The 6738-nt window shown below is 28.1% G+C and overlaps 2 long non-coding RNA genes across 3 annotated transcripts; one reads left to right on the top strand and one right to left on the bottom strand.

The window, feature by feature from the left end:
* Positions 1-1077: 1077 nt before the first annotated feature.
* Positions 1078-1650, bottom strand: LOC102674271. The gene is made up of 2 exons (XR_422460.1): positions 1458-1650; positions 1078-1165 (listed from the first exon to the last, which is right to left on the bottom strand). It is a non-coding gene; the product is annotated as an uncharacterized LOC102674271 (long non-coding RNA).
* Positions 1651-1726: 76 nt separating this feature from the next.
* On the top strand, positions 1727-4031 carry LOC116186199. Of its 2 annotated transcripts, none has more exons than XR_004151144.1 (2): positions 1727-1816; positions 3516-4031. It is a non-coding gene; the product is annotated as an uncharacterized LOC116186199 (long non-coding RNA). The 2 variants fall into 2 exon arrangements; XR_004151145.1 differs by having other exon boundaries at positions 1730-1816; positions 3521-4031.
* Positions 4032-6738: the final 2707 nt, after the last annotated feature.

The raw sequence follows: 6738 nt of genomic DNA, 5'->3' as shown, positions 1-6738 counted from the left end.
CTCTCTCTCTCTCTCTCTCTCTCTCTCTCTCTCTCTCTCTTCCTCTTCACGCAGTTATCGTCATCTATCCCCTTTCTCTTTCAACCCTCCTACCCTTTATACCCGTTTCCGTTCTTCCGAGAAGCAACGCGACTCGTAGAATGGATCCTTTCTCTTCTCCGGGAAATCATCTATATCATCTCCGACCGACCATCAGTGATTATATTACCTGTAAGCGAAAATTTACACGGCATGTCACTGTGAATCGATAGCGATATCAATATCATCGATATCTCAAACATGTTCTTCATCGATCCAAGGATCGCATGTTGCTTACTCCGCATATTGACATAGAGCAAAAAAGTGTCGCGTGATCCGCCATCTTTCTTTTTATCGTTCCCGTCCAGGGAGCTCCAACCATCTCCACCCCAAATGTCTGTTTCCCTTCGCCTCGATTCTATCCTTCGCTCTGTTCCCCCTACTTCGACGACCCACGATGCCCTTGCCTTGCTATCAGCTTCGCGTTTATCTGTCTTTCTTTTTCCTATTCCCTTTCTTCTCTCCCTTTCTCGTTCATCTTCCCCTATTCGCTTTTTGGCTCTTCGAGCTTTCTCCCTCCCTCTTGCGCAGTTTCCCCTATCGCCGATTTTCCACCTCTTCCACCCTCTTATCTCACCGTATTTTTCCAACTAAAAACAACGGTACACACGTTGTCGGTTGCCTTCTGCCTTGCACAGTACGTCGCTTCTAACATCTACTTATTTTCTTTCTTTTTTATTCTCGATCTTTCGAGTTCATCTATTTTTCACCAGCTTTTGATTGTCCTAAAAAAAATTTTTTTATCTATCTTTCTATCCATCGTTCAATTCTATATTCGCTTCCTAGTTTATTTACTCATTATAAATTAACATTTCGTTCGTCATAATTTTTCTCGATTATTATAAATTTCATAAATTAATATTTATTATACAAGTATAATTAATTAATATTAATTAATATTTATTATACACATTTGCTGAACCTTAAATAATATTTAAGAACAAATATTTGCAATAGAAATGTTCACAGGACATCGCTCCGTGGTATATCATCGAATTCGACAGTTACGAGATATTGAGTGATTGAAGAAAGCCCGCCAGATCATGGTATCCTCGAATTTGATTTTGCGTCTTGTTTCATGACTGACCTACTATCGTAAATCCAATAAAAAATTAATTCCAATTTATTTGAAATATCTTTGCAATATCATCTATCCCTTTTAACAATTACAATAATTAATCAATTTTTTTTTTTTTTGATCTATTTGAAAAAAGAATTTTCATTATCTATTCGAATGCGTTTTAAACAACAGTTATTGTATAAAGTTTACCTAATGACACATCATATTGCGATGACTATTGCATTTTAACGATCTATATATGCTTATTATAAAAAAGTAATCGACACATTTAAAGTTGAAAATCATGTTCGAAATATACCTGTCGACGATGCGGCATTAAAAGTACAGAGCGCATGTACCACGTTAGCATCCAAAGTGAGCACATTTTCTTGCGCACGGATACACGACGCATACACGAGAAGGCGTATCCTATCAAGGACGTTTCACAGCATGTTCATCTCCCTCTCCTCCTCCACTCTTTTGTACTTATTCCCCCACTCTATTCCAAAGTTAGGTCGGGAATATTACTGCGCATGACCACAGACGAAGGGAAATATTCGCGAATCGATAATTCGCGAACAACTGCAGCAACAACAACGGGTTAGTCACGCGAACGACTAGCCCATTCGATTATTATTCGAGCAAATCGCACAAGGATAAATTATAATAGTCCTCATGGTACGTAGATCGTATAATAATAAGCTAAATGTGAAAATTTATTACGATCGTGTTTTATCCGGATTAAAGAAATTTCAAAAGTTTGGAAAGATAAAATGTACTAATCCTTTATCGAAGAAAATAGAATATGAAGTTGCAGCGAGTTTATCTGTGTCTGCTTATTAATCGGTGTTGCTATTTTGCATTTGAAGTATTCTTCAATGTCAATTTAAAATACAAAATTTTCGAGTGTATATATATGCTATTATGCCAGATTGTTATATTCCAGTTATTTTATTTTGTACACTTTAACTTTATATATTTGAAACTATCAGATTTTTTAAATATATTTCTATTTACACTAGAATTCTTTAAAATCATTTTTTCATTAAAAATCATTTTGAATATTATTATTACAGAAGAAAATGTGATCTCTACAAATATATATAGTAATCGGATAATTTTCGATCATTAGAATTGACTCCCATTGGATTGGATCATAAATAATCAAAAAATAATAACAAGTTAAAAACAGATTATAGATTCGGATATTTTTTTTATTTCATTAAGATCGAAGAAAATTAATTAGACCTGTGAAAAATGCTTGATCATTTTTTTGTAATTACGTGATCGATGCTTCATCTAATACGATATTTAATAACTTTAATAATATAATTTCTTCAGACTGAAATTGATTATACTTTAAAAATTTATCTAAATATGCGTAATATTATAATTCAATTATCTCAAATTGCCTTGATCTTTTCTAACATTATTAGATAAACTTTGAAGTCACTGAGCTAAAATCAATCTTTATTAAAAAATATAAATATGTATTTAAAATGCTGTACAATCTATTATTTATGTTATATTATATAATTGAACAATTTTTTTCTTCTCTTCTATTAACAATATAAGATTCATCCAGATATAATTGTCTTTATACATAATTCGTCAATTTTTTTGACTATTAATCATATTGTAAGTAATCATATTGCATCTTACATGTCAGTTTTTTTTAGTTTTCAAATTAAATATTTCAATGAAGAGAAAGAAATTTTTATATAGAATAGAAAATTTCACGTATGAAAATTTTACGTTTTACATTTCAGATGGAAAATTTGTTTTCATAAAAAAACAAAAAGAATATAAAAAGAAATAAAATATAATATTCCGCAAAAAATTGTTTTATCAAAATTTCATACCCATGATAAATTTTTGTTTTTTTTACGAGACGCTAAACATTACGTAATAGCATTTTTTTTTTTTTAGTCAAATATGTGGAAGCAATTATAATAATGAATAGACAAATTGCTTCATATCGAAAATATTATCTAAATGTAATTTTTTTACAATTCATTTTCTACGTATATATTCTATATATACGTATGTATTTTATATATACAATTAAATATACATATTAATTTTATATATACAATATATACAATTATGTATTTTAATGAATTCTATATATTATGTACACAAGTAAGAATACAACATTATTTGTTTATATTGAATTGTCGAAAATATATAAAAATATCTCTTAATTTTTTCATTTTTGTGTTTTTTGATGTCATAAAGAGATTACATTTGAATAATTTAAAAAAATAATTATGATTACGAGTCGGAAACTAACTAGTTAGTCACATCGAACGTGCTCGATTTCGTGATCACCGTTTATAAAGAAGCAGCAAGAGGTAGAAAAAAGGATATTGAACAGTATAGGTAACAGAAGAGGAAAGATCAAGAGGATGAATAAGAAAGATTCAGAGGTGGAGGAAGAAATCGGGGTTGCTGCGATAGCGAAGGTGGAGAGGATGAGGCTATTCGGAAGACTGAAGAGGCCGAAGCTATGAAGAACGGAGCACGATCTTTCCTTGTCATCGTGACCGTCTCTGGCCGATTTTTAAACAAGGAGGCGAATTCAAACGGCATTGTGTCGTCACGTGCAGCCACTCGCTCTCTCTCAACAGAATGTTGTTAGAACCTCTTTCCTCTGTATAACCGCAAAACTTTCATATATTGTCTCTTCTCCTCGTTTTCTTATTTTACTTCTTTATTTTATTCTTTTTCATATCCGTTGTTTTTGATTTCTTACGATTAATAATACAAATAATTTATATTTTTTTCATTAACATATATACATATTATAATTTATAAGCATTTATAAGCATTTTTGCTAAGTTTTTCTGTATGCAAAAAATGCAAATCGATTCCTATTTCCTTTTTTGAAAAATTTTCAATATTTTATGATTACCTTCGAAATAATAATAATTTTCTTTTACATTGATATTAATAATAATTATATTCCAATTTTATTTTCATCATTAACAATGACAATGAAACAATTACATGTTCTCTAATACCTTATATGTCCTTAACTTTAGAATTTTCTGAACGCGATATTTTTCTATTTATTCAAGATTCGTTTAAATATTATAACTATTTTGTCTTGATTTATCGATGTAAAAATTACATATAATAAAACATAAAATATAAATATTTCTTTATTTTTCTGAATAATACATCTAGCATTAAACAATAAGATAATAGCAAGTCTAATCTTTCGGTTCGGATATCATAATGGTTAAGTAAAAATTCATTCTTTAATATTGTAAAATATACATGTACATACATACATACGAGCGCCTGCATGCACAATAAGATCACACATACCGGTTATTTACACAGTTTTATACAATATTTCCTTTGTTCTTTTCTTTCGAAAGATTTTCTTTAAATATCAATTAAATCACAGCAACCATTTCCTAATTTATATTAATTATATGTCTTTTATTTATATATCTCCATTATTATTTATATGTCTTCTGTCACAATATTTTTTTTTAATGACAACATTTTATATAATTCTTGTGTCATTATTAGGAAATGGCTAAAAAATTTATTTTTTATTAATATAGACAAATTTACAGAATATGTATAGAAAATGACATGTCAAAAACATCCAATTATATTTTTTTATATTTGTTTTTTTAGAAAATTAATTATCAATGTTAGAATTATCATTATATACCTACAATTTTTTAAAAAATTTAATTCGATTTATATAACATGTAACATTCAAGATATTACCATTAGAATTTTATTATATATTTAGATTCTATATCTTTCTATATGTCCTGCATAAAAGAAAATTCTATTTTTGGTTTTCTAATTTATATATATATATATATGTATGTATATACAATAACAAATAATATTTACAAATATATATTATGAATCATATTATTAAAAAATATATTTTTTTTTTATTCATTTGCTATATATATATATATTTTTTGGCAATATATTGGCAATATATATATATATATATTTGCCAATGATCATTATTTAACATTCATGGAATAAAGAATCTGTCTAATTGCCTATTAAATAAAATCTATATACTATGGTAACTAAATAAAGAAAAGATAAATATATGATAATCAAAAATAAAGTTTTAAAATAAAATATCTAGGCCATATAAAATTATAAATAAACATTAATCTTAAATATTTCAATTTTGGTTTACAAATGTTTATCAAGATTTTGATTAAAACAAATAAATATTTTAAATAATTCATAATAATTTCAATTGAATTGAATTGTTTTGTTTTAATATTTTTGATATTTTTCATAAACTGACGAATATATTTGAAAAATTAAATTATACAGACATAAATTTAAAAAAAAATAATTTGAAGTCTTAATTATTAAATAATTATTTTCATATTATTTAAAATAAATTTTAATTAAAACAAGCTAAAGATAACAATGATTCTTATTATTAAAATAATGGCAAATTTTCAAGAAGAAATTTTCATTTATCTATATATAAAATTTATGATAAAAAAAATGCTTGAAAAAATAGTAAATATTAGGGTATCCCATAAGTTTCTTTCGCATCATGCTAGGAATGACTTTAACTGGTTATTTTTATATGCAAACATTTATTAGCTGTTTATGGCATCGGTTTCAGTCATCCCAAAGCTCTTTTAAAATACGTTTCATTGGTGACACAGTCTTTTTTAAAACTTTTTTCTACACCGTTCAATATGAATAACCAAAGGAAACATTTGCGGCATGTTATGTTTTATTGCTTTAAAAAAGATGATAGTACAAATGCAGACGAGATTTGTACTGTTTACAAGAGTGGTATTACAACTATTAGGATCATCCGCGATTGGTTTAAGAGATTTAGCCAGCAATGACGAATATAGATTTTATCAAGACCATGCTCGCTGAAAATCCGATATAGTGTGCAAGAAATAATAGATGCCACTAACATTTCCAGTAAAACGGTAGATAATCACCTAACTAAAATGGGATATATCAATCGATGTGAAGTTTGAGTTCCACAGCTATTGTCGGAAACCGACTTTATGAACCGCGTCTTTACATGCGATTTCCTTTTCCAACAATATGAAAAAGATCTTTTTTTAAAAAGATTAATCACTTATCACTGGAAATAAGACTTAGATTTTCTGTCAAAAGGTGTATCGAAAATGTACTTGATTTAAGAACAATAGACCTTCAACTATCGCGAAAGATTTCATCCGAATTCTTTTATGCATTTGGTGAGATTGGAAAAGTGTAGTTTATTATGAGTTTCTTTCTAAAGGTGAAACCATCAATTCTAGAAAATATTGCAATCAACTTGATAAATTGAAGGATGCCATAGCAAAAAAACGGCCAAAATTAGCGATGAAGACATCACGACAATGCAAATCCGCATGTTGATTGTAAGAGAAAAGCTGTTACAGATTGATTGGGACATTCTATCGTATTTTCTGTACTCGCTAAAAAAATTCTCTTCATGATAAATGATTCCAATTCGTAAGCGAAATAAAAAGGTACCTCAAGCAATATTTTGTAAAAAGGGAATGAGGCTTTCTGAAAGATGGAAGAAAGTAATAGAGCAATTCATATATAATGCAATAAAT

This window comes from Apis dorsata, unplaced genomic scaffold, assembly GCF_000469605.1.
Source record: "Apis dorsata unplaced genomic scaffold, Apis dorsata 1.3 scaffold_515, whole genome shotgun sequence".
Lineage (NCBI taxonomy): Eukaryota > Metazoa > Arthropoda > Insecta > Hymenoptera > Apidae > Apis > Apis dorsata.
Note: the sequence above shows the minus strand (reverse complement) of the source record. Positions and strands in the feature narration are given on the sequence as shown.